Below are 14,424 nucleotides of genomic sequence, written 5' to 3'. Positions count from 1 at the left end.
TTTGACCGCCAATTTATAAAGATATAAATTAAAATCAATGTAGTATTTCTATATTCTGAAATTTACTTTTTTTGTAATAATAATATAAATTTATAATCATATATATATATTGAGGGGGTGATACTTTTCTAGGTAGGTTCACAATTTATGGGTTTTTTCCTTTTTCCAATCATACCCACTAAAATTCAGAGTTCCACGGATGGTCACGCAATGCTCCTCCACAAAGTGAGCAGAAATTGCGTGAGCAGAGAAGTCACGGGTGCGAAGGCTGCAATCTCTTTAACGGGAATTTTTGATTAACAAACAAAAATATTTTAAACTTCTACGATGTAACTTATCGAGTTAATTAAGTTGGACTTTCAAACCATTTCAGTTCAAACTCGGCCAAATTAAAAAAAAAAAAAACTATCGCAACCAAATTTATTACACAATAATTTTGTAGTTTTAAGTCTTCGCGCGAATAAATATTTAATTTAAACACAACATAGCTTTAGCACATACTGACTCCAAATTTTTTAATACTCTTAGCAGCGATTCGGACCTCTAGCTTACTTTAGTTTTCATATAACAAGACCCGCTCAGCTTCGTATGTTAATTGCTCATTTCGGATCACAGATGTTCTCTGGAGAATTGTCTTTCTAATTATTCATTCATTCGCACGGGAATTTGATTTGCATTTGAATAAACAACTCTCCAGAGTAACGTCACGTGAAATGAAATAGGACAACAAACAAACAAGCTGATTAAGCATAATTAACTGAAACCTTTTGCAATATTTTTATTTTTAAAACAAAAATTAACCTTTTTTCGCTATATTAAATCGGCTAATTTCTTTCATCCAAATTAAAGAGAGATACCCGACATCGGTAGCTTCACAGATGAGAGACTTTTAGCAGCTTGTGCTCTTTGGTGAAGTTTGTGGAATGACGGTCGGTCGGAGGTTTGGTCGGAGGTCAGACTGGCGGATTCTGTTTTCAAATCTTTCTTTGATTTCAACGGTGATGCACTGAAATTGAGCGCCATACTTTAGCGTTTCAGTTTTTCTTGTCCTGGGTGCGGACATTTCCAACTTAAATGGGTTTTCATCGAAAATATTCCGGGAGGGCGAGCTTATCGGCAAATTATTTTTTTCCGATACATTGACTTGCGGATTAGCATCTTGAACCAAATTACGAATTTGGCATATTAATTATTTTTCACCTCATTAATTCCAAAATTACTCACGTGTGGCATTGTGACAAAAGACTGAGACCCCGGAGGCATGGGAAGCAAACTCTCACTTTCCTTTACGTTGTCCACCCCACTTGAGAGGAAACGGTCAGCTCTCCCAAGTGTTCAACTGTCCCCAGCTTGGATGAAAGGATCAGATAAAACAGACCAGGATTTCAAAGTTGGAATATTAAATGAGGACTAAAGAAACAACACCGACTTGGAGAAGCAGAGTGGAAGCAACCCATAAGGCAGGGACACGATTGGCTTGATTATTTTTTTTTTATTTTTTTTTTTCATTAAAGTAATGGACAAGAGAGAGAATTTTTATTTCAATAAAATATTGTTATCTTTCCTCCCGTGTTGTTTTATTTTGCAATCCAACCGTTTGAGTGAACCAGATAAACTCTCTAAAATAAGCCAAGTTCTGGAGAAGTCTTAAGAAAACTTTGCAGTACGATTAACACTTAGTTTTAGTAAACAGCTCGTTTTTCATGTCAATGTACGCCACAGATACGTCTTTTCAGCATTTCAAACTGCACAAAATATATTTTGTTACCGAGCATGCAAACCCTCACGTAAGGGTCGTCACGCAAAGGGACAAGCGTGACAAGATGTCACGTCCAGTTGCGTGACAATCCTATGTGCCAGGTTGTTTTCCTATTAAATTATGAGCGTATCTGTGGCGCACATTGTAACAGAAACAAACCGTTGACTAAAACCAGTCTGGAATCGTACCGCTTAGTTTTATTGAGACCTCATGATTACTATAAACGTAACCGTATCAGTCCCAAGCTGGACATATCAATTCTCCTTACTAATTGCCCAATGTGTTTTCATTCTAGTTTTGAGAATTTGGTGTTATATCAAGACAATATCCCAAGCTGTTAATTTTCTTTATTCCCGTCACCTGTCTGCTTGGAAATGTATTAATATTGTAAGGAGAAATAATGTGTCCATTACTCTTGGGACTGGGTCAGAGTACGTTTTTCAAAACCCTCAACTAAAATTCCACTGTGGCGCTCATTTCTAAATAAATCGCTGGTAAACTCGAGGAAAATTAGAAACCGAGTACAAAATGGATATTTTTGGTGCTTGTCGTGCTTAAATTTGCTGTCAACAAAAAGCGAAAAGGTTCCGAAAGCATGTCAAATGAACAACCAAAATACATCAACTCTAGCGACAGCATTCAATTTAACGCCAAAATTTCTGCGCGTAACTTTAATTCCATAATTTCCAAACTGGGAAACATCAAGAACTTCATTTGAGATTGCAGCAAAGTTGTTGTCAAAGTTACAATTTTAATTTGTGAAAACAACTTGGGCTCGAAATCCGAAAAACAAAAATATGCAAATTTCTGTACGCTGTTTGCATGCATCATATTAAATATCTACATCAATATTTTTGAAAGATCAAAACAATATTTTGAACTTAATTTCTGCAATCAGTTGCTCCTTAAATTTTCATTTTCTCTATGGCTTCAAAACAATTCTCAATCTGCTGGAAAAAAAATAGATTTGAAAGAACTGTTTTTCTTCTAACTTTGCTGTTGCTTGGAAAAATTGTAGCTGAAAGAAATCTGCTTTAGCTGAAGTTTCGAAATAGTTAGAAACATGTGCTTCTTGCCTTGCATAACATTACTTTCTTTTAGTAACAAAAGCTAAATCAGTCACGTCTTTAGGAAATGAGATGTAATGACCTTGTTCTTTTTGATTGAACAAGCATCTGTTGCCGAATTTAACGAAACCCGATCAAACAGTGGTGAAAAACAAGGAAAATGTTTTGAAAAACGTACCCATCAAGGTTTACAGTTAAATGAAATACAGTCAAACCACCCACAGGCGACCTCCTATGAATTTTGCAAAACCAATGAACTGCAAAAGAACGTTTAGCAATTTGGCTGTGCAAGACAATTCTGAAACTTGTATATCAGACTCGCGAGCTGGTCACTTTTCACAAAGTGGTCTGGTCGCTTAGAGAGGTTTGACTGTGTTCCATACCCCAGACATGCAATGTACTGTACCAAGATCACATGAATAAACAGAGGCTCTTTATAAAACTGAACTTAAGGACGTTCGCGCTAATTGTTTCTGCGCATGCAAATTCACACGCCACCTCATGCATCGAGCGCGTACTAAGTAATAAAATGAACAATGACAGGGCAGATGGCCATTGCTATAGCTTTGCCTGGATTTAACAACCTTGGACATTCGGTGACCCCCTAGTTTTCGTTTCATGGATCATTTTCTCTACCGCTTTTCTACGTTTAGCGAAAAAAATGAAGAAAATCTATCGATTAAAAGCTTGAACTTTTTGCAAAATGCATCATCGAGTTCTGTTCTTTTTAGCTCTTCGTTTATCAGTGCGGCGGTTTCAAATGCCTCTTGAAGGGTTAAGTTTCGTGAAAGCGTTGGCAACATTTGGAATTATCAACGCAACGGATTCAATTATACAAAATATTACTAGAATAGTTTGTCTCCGTTGATTCATCTTTGATATTTTAAGCTAAAAACCGTGGAGATCAAGCTGATTTACGAGCGCCAATTTTTCAAAATCACACTAGTTTTCCACGCGCTTATCTCTGAAACGAAGTCCGTCATCCCCAATTTTTTTTCCTTTCTGAAACAAGTAATTCATTATCTGTCCGCAGTAGAATTTTGAAGAAAATGTATCAAGTAGAACATTTTCGCGCGAACGTCCTTAAAATCAAGTACGTAACTTAGTTTGCCAATCAGGCTGTTTGTCTAAATTGGTGTCTGTCTGTCTGTCTCTTTCTGACTAACATGGTTGTCTGTTAGCCCGTTTGTTAAGTTGTCTGTTAGCAGGTTATCCATTGCTCTTTCTGCCAATACATCAGTCAATCAGTATAACGAAATGTTCAACATTTGGCCTTCAGCATTTGATCAGTCACTCACTCAGTCAATCCGTCCGTCCGTCTATCAGTCAGTATCTCAGTCAATCAGCCAGCCAGTCAATGAGTCGATCAATTGGAGAATCAAATCACCCAGTCAGTCAGTCAATCAGTCAGACAATCCAATCAATCAGTCAGTCAGCCAGTCAGTCAATCAGTCAATCAATTGGAGAATCAAATCAGTCAGTCAGTCAGTCAGTCAATCGGTCAGACAGTCCAGTCAATCAGTCAGTCAGTCAGTCAGTCAGTCAGTCAATCAATCAACCAAAAATTAACCAGCCAGTGTGGCAGTCAGGCAGTCAATCAAATAAATAATCAGACAATTGATCACTAGTCCCAGGCAGACAGGCAGGCCGTCAGTACGTCTGTCAGTCTGTCATCCAATCAGTTGATCTGTCTGTCTGTCTGTCAGTCCGACAGACAGTTGGCCAGTCAGTCTGGCAGTCCCTGGCAGTCAATCCTTTAGTCAGTTCATCTGCCTGTCAGTCAGTTAGTCAGGCAGTCAGACAGACAATTAGACCATCCACCAGTCAGTCAGTTTGTTTAGTTCATCAGTCGGCCAGTCAGTCAGCCTGTCTGACAGTCAGTTAGCCAGTCAGTAAATTAGACAATCCATCGGTCAGTTAATCAATAAGGCAATTGACCAGTCAGTCCATTTTCAAGTCAATCAGTCAGTCAGTCAGTTAGTCGGTTTATCAGTCCATCCATCTGTTCTTCCGTCCATCTGCCAGTCCGTTAGTCAGTCTGTCCGTCCGTTCCTCTGTCCATCAGCCCGTCACTCAGTCAGTCAATTAGACCATCCATCAGTCTGTCAATCAGTCAGTCAATCAATCAGGCAATTGATCAGTCAGTTAGTTAACTAGTCTGATGGCAGTGTAGGACTTTTGAATATGGCTAGAGAATATTTTAACAATGATTTGATGGACAATTAATTCAAAACAGTATTGTTAAAAAAATGTTTTATTTGAGAGCTCTTCAGTCTATTCATTGCAAAAATCAACCATGGCAGAATAGATTGCATCACTGAATTCAATTTATCAATGTTGAACTTGGCTTATTCAAGAGCTTTCTTTACCTGGTTCACCCAAAAGCTGGATTGCAAAACAAATCATGCAGCCCTTCTTAAGATAACTGCTTCATGCCTTGGTCCACTTTGTCACTGATGGCATCTGATCTGGAAAAGAAAGATTTAATACTTTCCTTCAGAGCCAAGTTAACTAACTACCAACCACTACACAATTCACAGAATTTAAAGCTATTTTAAACCTGCTTTTGTCATAGTTTTCATGATCTTTCTGGACAGCCTAGGTAAAATACATGTAGGTTTAAAAAAGGGCACCTAAAGTCAAACCTGTATTAGGCAGACACCCTCGGGACCCATGCTAGTGTCCACTTAATACAGGGTGTCCGTTGAAAACAGGTTCCTTCAGAATTCGTCTTGAAAAGCTTTAAAAGGGTCATATTAATATACATCAATATTGAAAAGGGTCAAATAGCATTCTCGTGCACAGCTGATAACCCTGAAATACTGTATTTCCATAAGCAATGACAAGTATGTGAGGTAAAGTGATTTAAGTATGCAGCATCAGTTTCTATATTGATCGAATTATGAGAAGGTTCACAAAATCAAACAATACCAAAAGTTTCGTAAAAACAAAACCAAATAATAATATATCGCATTTCTGTGATAGCTCTTTGTCTGCAGACTTAAATGACTGATCTTTTAAAATGTGGAAAAAAAAACTTGCGTCCTTTTGCAGTGTCTGTCTAATACAGGTTTCTAACAATAGAAATGACCATAAAAGTCAAGTTTGAGCTGTCTGCATCCACTTTATAGAGGTGTCCGTTGATTACAGGTATTTTTTACAGTAAATGTGGGAAAAGAAAAAAATGGGACTTGCACTGATGTCTGCTTAATAGAGGGTGCCCGCTTAATATGGGGTCCACTTAATACAGGTTGACTGTATGTTAAAGCTATTTATACCTGTTTTATGTCTATTCTAAAGCTATTTTAAGCCCATGTTACAAGGTTTTTTCCTATTTGCCTTCATTTTATGCCTGCTTTATGGCTATTTTCAGACTATTTTCGAGCTATTTAATTTTCAACTTGTCTCATTCATGCTATTTTAATTCTACATGTATGTTCTCATCAAGTAGCATAGACATTATTTACTATTTTAAGGCTATTTTTCTGTTTTAGTGCTATGTATGTTCTCGATGAAAAACACAAATAATATGCAGAGAATTTAGGTTCACAACTTCTAAAAGGTTTGTAAGAATTATTACACAAATAAAATATATTTTTACAAGTAAAATTTTTTCATGTGTGATTTGGAGTAATCCTTCATTAAAACACTTAATGTTAGGGCCAGTCCCCTAAAATCTGGAGATCATATTGAGAAACCTGTTGTGCGACGTCCTAATCTGATAGAAAATCATGCATGTAATTAAGAACTGAATAATTTGGACAAAGATCTTTGAGGGTATTGCAAGATTTTGACAAGGTCCTTGAAAATCTTAGCAAGATCCTTGCCAATGTCCCTGTGCATCTTGAACAATTCTTTATCAAAATCCTCAGAGATCCTGGTCAAGATATTCAAGGTTCTTTAAGGATCTTCAAGGATCTTCAAGGATCTTCAAAATTCTTGCCAGGATCTTTAAAGTTCTTGCCAAGATCTTGAAGAATCCTTAAGGATCATCAAGGATCTTCAAAGTTCTTGCAAGGATCTTTAAAGATCTTGCAAAAGTCTTTAAAGATCTTGAAAAGAACTGAAAATCTTTCAAGGATTAACAAGAACTTTGAAGATCCTTACAGATCCTTCACGATCTTGGCAAGATCTCTGAAGATCCTGGCAAGAATTTTGAAGATCCTTGAAGATCCTTGATGATCCTTAAAGATCTTGACCAGGATCTTTGAAGATTTTGATGAAGAACCTCGCAAAGATCCTCGCAAAGATCCTCAAGGATCGTTGAAGTGATATATCAAACAGGAGAGACTGTGTTTGACCACATTTCCAATCACCGAGAAGAGAGTTGAAAACACAAGGAGCAACAGAATATTTTTGACGAACTTCGAGGTGTTTGGAAATGTGGTCAAAAACTGTCTTGAGCGTTTGATATATCTTCTCAATCGAAACCAAAACTAAGGAGAAAACGGAGAAATAAAATCCTAAAAATCTATGCTAATTAAGATCATTTATCAAACACTGTCATGGTCATGACTTCCTTTGTTTAAACTTGATGAATCATTAATGAGTTTGAGAAGATCCTCGAAAGATTTTCACCAAGGAAGGGTACTGTCAAATGTGTTGTTCAAATGGCTAATAATTATGTTCAACATAATTGTATGAACATGGAATCTACTAGCTTTGTATCATATGGTTCTTTGACAATGTATAATAGTATAATTCAATATTGAAGTCCCTAAATAAAAGGCATGTTTCTAATATTGATGGTGATCAATATGGATTACATGCACGTATTTTCAGGAGCTATTTGCTGGAAATATGTTTGTAGCAACAATTGTTTGCAGGATTTTGTTTAACATCATGAAAAAAAACTAGCAAAAATCATAACAATTGAAGGGGTGAGTGTAAAACCATGCTAAGTGACGATTTTGAGTGAAATTATTTTTTTCTCAAAAGTACCTGAATTTTTGCATATGGTCTTCAATGTAAAAAAACATAAACATGGTCCTGTATTCTTGCGGCTGGTTTTTGCTTCGTTTTCAAGATATAATGTGTGCAAAAATACTAGATTTTCTCTGGTGGCCTGACTTCAGGTCTTCACATGTTAGAAAGTCAGCATCCAACCACAAAGATATTTTTTTCCCACTTAGCGAACAGTGAAATGTTCATTTCACGTCAACTTGTGACTGCACAGATATTGATTTCACTTCAAAACCAGTGAAATGTTGATTTCATGAGAACGCATGAGCTCAAAGATGTCGATTTCCCTTCAAACACAGTGCAATGTTGATTTCACGAGAACAAGTAAACTCAAAGATGTTGATTTCACGAGAACGCGTAAACTCAAAGATGTTGATTTCACAAGAACGCATAAGCTCAAAGATGATTCATCATGTTGATTTCATTTTAACACAGCAAAATGTTGATTTCATGAGAACATGTAAACTCAAAGATGTTGATTTCACGAGAATGCGTAACCTCAAAGATGTGGATTTCATGAGTACGCATAAGCTCAAAGGTGTTGATTTCACTTAAAAACACTAAAATGTTGATATTTTCACGAGAACACGCAAGCTCAAAAATGTTGATATCACTTAAAAAACACTTAAATGTTGATTTTAAGAGAATGAGTGACCACAAAGAGATGCTCATTTCACTTAAAGAAAACAATAAAATGTTGATTTCACAATAATGCGTGACTGTAGAGATGCTCATTTCACTTAAAAAAAACATTTATATGTTGATTTCAGGTCAATGGGAAAGCTCAGAGACATTAATTTCACTTTAAAAAAATACACATACAAGTTGATTTCACGTCAAAAGGCAACCTCAAAGACATTTTCCACTTAAGAAACAGTTAAATGCTGATTTCATGAAATGCGTGACCACGGAGATGCTCATTTCACTTAAAGAAGACAGTTGAATGCAGACGGACGAAAGCTCAGAGATGTTGATTTCACTTAAAAAAAAACATACATGTTGTTTTCATGTCAACAGCCAACCTAAAAGACAGTTTTTACCCCTAAGAAACAGTCAAATGTAGATTTCAAGGGAATGCATGACCACAGAGAAGCTCATTTGCCTTATGACAGAGCGAAATGTTGATTTTATGAGGCTTCTGAGGTTAGAGTTCTGTCCCCTGATCCCATAAGTTCGAAACACCAAATCATGCCGATTTGAAATAAAATTGCTGTTATAATCGGTTGCTACTTGTTAGCCATTGTCTGCGGTACTCCCTGTGTCCAAAACTACGTAAAATCCACTTCTTCTTACTTATATTGCTTCTAAAGCCACAAAATGCCCACTGCGCTTAATCACAATGCACGTGCGGAAAACATGGCAGTCGATGCAAGACATATTTTGTAAGTCTAAAATCAGTACTCGCTATCCAAACTTTGATGACGGATGTGCTTGGCAAATGGGCCACACTTTGAACACGAGAGGATTGTTTTCTTAGGCAAGAACTGCTCTTACACTTTGCTGCCTGGATCAATCTGACTTTAAACCCCAATATGCTGTTACCTCGATTGTATCAGATTGTTCGAACATCAGAGAGCACATTTTGGTTCTTTAACTTTAATTTTCAGGCTGGATATGGACCAAATTACTCCAATCTACTCAAAAAGCCATTTGAAACATGACAGCATGCCTTTCTAGAATAGGGTTTTATGACATTTTTGCTTGGGCATGCGCAGAAATCATTATTTTGAGAGAAAGTGACCTACGTCTTTAGGCTTTTTGTTTTTTTTCATTTTTTTCGCCTTTCCTTTTTCTCCTTTTCTTTTCTTTTTGCTGCAGTGATTGACCTTCTACTGGGGTTGCTTCCAGTTCAAAAAATTCTGAGAAAGCATCACCAAGACGGGCAATTTTTATCATGGAGTAGCCGCATGTAGTCAGGGGAAATTTTGCTCTGAGTTTTTCACTCAAATTTAGCCGATCACTCTGATCTGGGTATCATTGGAAAGATCTTTTCCTCCGGCAGAAGTTGAGTATAGATGATGCCAATTTTGGTCAAGAGTGATGACGTCAGAAGTGGAACAAACGCCAAGGCTCGTCATGGCAGGTTACCAGCAGCACAGGAGTCAATGGGTTAAATCGTGCTGATGACTGATGGGTTTATCAAGGCTTTATTATGCCTTTCAACCACCAGGCAGGCAGGCATGCAAGTTGCGTACTTTAAAAGAAAGCTTCAATTGTTAGTCGACAGAGCTCTAAAGCATCGCATCTCTTTTCTGTTTGATGGTATTTCCTTTGACGCCTGATCGATTTCATGCATGTGTTCCACGTCACAGTAACCAAATTGAATGTAAATAATGCTTTTCAGATTCTCATGCTGTTCTCTGACTTACAAGGAAGACAGCTAACTGATACTGCAGGATTTGATTTTGACTTTGAACACTATAAACTATAAACTATAAATGCAGAAGTTGTGCTTATATTCTTTTCAAAGCTGGAGATAAATAGAAGAAAGTTAAATGTCGGATGAAGAAATGAAAGAGGAACGATTTGCTTTATTTCACACGCAAATTTTCTTTTGACCACAAGAACTAATCTAATAATCAAATTGTCACGGAACAGAACGTTCTGTTGCCACCTTTAACATTAACAATAAAACCACTTAAATTTAAAATACACACTGATATTGATTAATACAATTGAGAAGCATTTCAATGCGAAGAATTGAAAGGAAACAGAGCTACTTGACTGAGAATATATCCTTCATCGGTGAACGAGTCCCCCTCAGAGACTGATAAAATTTATGCTTTCAGTAGGTGCCACGGAGTCTGAAACAATATTTGAGCAGTTTCCTGTTGTTTTGGGGGGTATTTTTTGTACAATTTGACAAGTTTTAATGCCACTTACTCGGGAAAGTTTCGGTTGCGGGTATGAACATTTTAATCTGTTTGATAGAGACAATTAAAGGATGAAACAACAGGTGACATTTCTTGAACCAAGTGAGGCATAATTCCAAAAGAAACGCAGTCTCAGTAGCATCCTTGTATCGCGCCAATGATACTAGAACACTTCCATATGACTTGTCTGGGTTCTACATGTACCACAAGGAAAAGTGCTCAACGTTAGTATGTGACTTGTGTGAAATGTATCTTCCACCTGGTATGTAGCTGAGACTAACGCCTATTAACCTGCGTATATGTTTAGAGCAAGTAGTAGTTTTGTTCTAAAGAGAAAAGTACCACAAGGAGAACAAAGGGTTTTCTGAAACAAATATAAAGCTTTTTGAAGCGATCAAAGAAGTAGTGTAGGTACATGTACCACTCATTTAACGTAGTGCTCACAAGTAGCTACCCCATCCTACCCCTCATCCTGTGAGCCTAATTAATCAATTGAAATTAATTAATTAACCAAACATTAAAGTTTACACATTATTGCTGTAAAGCAATAGTGCCTTATTGCCAAAGGGCTTTAGCAGACATCAACCCCCAAACCATGCACTAAAAACTAAGTGTTTTTTTTTAAAAGGTGTTCATCTTCCTACGGTAACTTTTTACGTCATGAAGATAAGCACAACTTGTAATCACCAATGATTGTGCATTGTGTGATACAGATATTGTAAAATTTTTCGATAAAGAGTGGTAATATTGATCTTTCAAAGAATAAATGATGCAAAGTGCTGAAATCTGTTGCCAGCCACCTTAGTCTTAAATTAGCAACTTTGTTACATAATTGAAAAAACATTAGTCGATGTTCCAGTCCAGAATCCAGTCGTTCTTTTTGAGCATGCAATCATAGAAACCCTCATAAATATCATGCACACATTGATATGTAATTGAAAATGAGAGTCTTTTCACTTCAATTTAAAGATAACTTACAGTTTTTACAGCTTCCAATTTGCTGCAAATGCCCTTGTAAACTATGAGCTAGCTGATGACATTGATGGACCACTTTGTGTGGAAGATATTTTTCAACTTTTCATTACAAAACAATTGTACAATCATTGAAAAGGCTTTTGTTTGAAGATGAAGTTATCCTTTAATATCAAATTCAACCCTTACCTTTTTCTTGATTTCCAAGCTCCAGAGGTGTTCTGACTGTGGACGCATGCCATCTGTCCATGTATAACTAAGCCAGTGTATAGTTCTTCACACGCGCTGCCTTCCACAGATGATGGAAGATCTTGTACCCAAGGCCTCCTGACTTGTTGAGGGAGACACAATGTACACCTGCAACAAGAGAACAACGCACTCCTGTTAGTTTCACAACGTGAATGCAGTTATATGGTAGCTGGCTGTTTATAAGACAGAGGAGGACAGAGTTTGCATGTTGACCATGACAAATTATGGACACTGTTGAGCAAAATAATATTATTGCTCACTGTTTTTTCGCCTTCCCTGTGAATGACCTAATTAAATCATCTGTACAGGTTGAAAGCTTTCCTGTATTAGAATCATGTGATTTGATTATTAACTGGTTTGTTCCGGAGTTATTACTTGCACTCGGACTTCTGTAGGAAAGCCTGAGTCATAAAAATATTAATGCAAGCCATTTTGTCTTGGTCGCAAAAAGGAGGGGTCAAATACATGGTCGTAGACGTTCCTAGCATAGAGCATGAAAACTGGGGATGAGAATGTGACAGACTGCTTTACAGCTCGCTCTTCGTGAACAACATAATATGCAGAAAGCTGTGTTTTGGAAAGAATCACACCTTACACATTCATCTCACATACAAAGATGTCAATCATTTTTGGAACGGGTCGGTACACAAATTATATTGCTTGAAAGCCTGCCAACTAAGCAAAGTTCATGCTCGTTCTCATGAGATAACATATGAGCCATGTACAAAGATGAACACCTCAGATGTTGAAAAAAAACAATCATCACAAACAGAACTTTAAAGATGTGGCAAACAGCATGTAATTGAATAAAGAGGATACTTGCAATGAAGCAACTTGAATAGTAAATATCTAAGCTGTCTAAGCGTAAATACTGTGTTAAAATATCCTGATTCTTTTACATTGTTCTTACTGTGTTCAATAACCTTACTTGTAAAGTAGGATTTGATATTTTTGTACGAAGCGCGAGTAAACACTTTTGGAGTGTCTAGTTTCCTGTAGTCCCTTATGACTGAATTCGTTTGACTAAGACCCGGGGAGGGTACTCCCAGAAAAGTTGAGTGGGGGTATGTGACCCACTTCCCAAAGCCCTTACCCTATGACCAAAATTTGCAATTTTTAGCTGGCACACTTGCCCTAAACATAAGTTGTGAAGGGCTTTTGTTGACAGTGCTATTGATAATGATGAAAAAGTAGCTTCTTCCAAAAACATACCCAATTCAAGACTAGAGTGCTAAAACCATACCCTATTTAAGCCCAAAATGGCCAAAATTGATACCCTATTTATGACCAAAACAGTGGAAAAACCATACCCCTTGGGGCCGCACTTACCTACATAGTCCATATAAGGGAGTACCCCCGCCCCCCTCAGAGACTAAGATAGATTAAACAGAGAAAGGTCATGATTACTGAGAGGGCGATAAGGCTAGCATTGCTTTTCATTCAAGTAAAAACCTTTTCAATCACAGTGCTTTCAATTCAGCCAAGTAAAAGAACAAACAAAAGTGAAACTGGAGCAAGACACCAAAGCAAAATCACCTGACCAAGTTGCATTAGTTTTCCTTTGCATTCTGATTGGTTGAGTAAGCCGTGAAAGCTTTTTAAAACCAATCACAGAGCACATAACTGTTAAACCAAAGCATCCCAGAAAACTAGCCTTCAACACTCAATTGAGGAGTATTAACGTAGCAGCACTTACAGCAGTTCTTGCTGCTGGTCTGTCAGATCCACCATAAGTTTGGAATACTATCACAGTTGGACTCCAACAGAACGGACAGTAGAATGCAATTGGGCACAAGATCCTGCAGTGAAGAACCTTTTGTAACTACATTGTAGATTGTCAATGTAAACTACCAGATAGAATTGATGCTACAACAATGGTATCAAACAAATGCGTGAATCAGCCCAGAGGAATACCTTTTGCTGGGTTTGGAGGGATTAATAAAGAGAGACTTACAAGAGAGGCAGGAGAAAGGGGTGGGGGTACCTATTTTACGATGAAAATATCCTAGGACATATTAAAATGGATCTAGTGGAGACCATTGGATGTTTGTTTCTTTATATATTCAGTAACACATTCAATAAAAAGTTACCATTAAAATGAGATTTGGTGGTGCAGGTCCAACCTTGTGAATTTGTTCCTTTGGTAAGAGGATGGAATATCCAGAGAGCTCAATCCAATGTCATCCTCATTGTAAAGCTTGCAAACTGGGAAGATTTTTGTCAGGTCTTCCAGGTGCAAATCAAGGCTGCTTTATGTAATTATTGTGGTTTCCTAACAAATGTAGGAATGTTCATTAAACAGAACTTTACTCTAACCTGTGATTTTAGAACACCATTTTCTATCATCCATCATGATTTTCAAGATATGCATTCCAGCTTGACCAATGATGTCATCGTGATCTTGCAATATTTACCTTTAATTGTAGAAAAAATAAAGTTAGTAATCATTGATTAACCCTTAAATGCCACACAGAGATAGTACATGATACCCCGGCGAGGGGATGGGGGGTGGTGGGCTCCCTTTTATGGGCTATGTAGGTAT

General features: G+C 37.2%; 1 long non-coding RNA gene across 2 annotated transcripts; it reads right to left on the bottom strand.

Moving 5' to 3' along the window:
* Window positions 1-1,615: 1,615 nt before the first annotated feature.
* LOC145467057 (uncharacterized) lies at window positions 1,616-14,294 on the bottom strand. Of its 2 annotated transcripts, XR_014042015.1 has the most exons (4): window positions 14,199-14,294; window positions 13,579-13,681; window positions 11,823-11,990; window positions 1,616-5,294 (listed from the first exon to the last, which is right to left on the bottom strand). It is a non-coding gene; the product is annotated as an uncharacterized LOC145467057 (long non-coding RNA). The 2 variants fall into 2 exon arrangements; XR_014042016.1 differs by lacking the exon at window positions 13,579-13,681.
* Between the last annotated feature and the right edge of the window lie 130 nt (window positions 14,295-14,424).

The sequence above is a fragment of the Orbicella franksi genome, chromosome 14, assembly GCF_964199315.1.
Source record: "Orbicella franksi chromosome 14, jaOrbFran1.1, whole genome shotgun sequence".
NCBI lineage: Eukaryota > Metazoa > Cnidaria > Anthozoa > Scleractinia > Merulinidae > Orbicella > Orbicella franksi.
The sequence above is the reverse complement of the archived record's forward strand: the minus strand, read 5'-3'. Positions and strand labels throughout refer to the sequence as shown.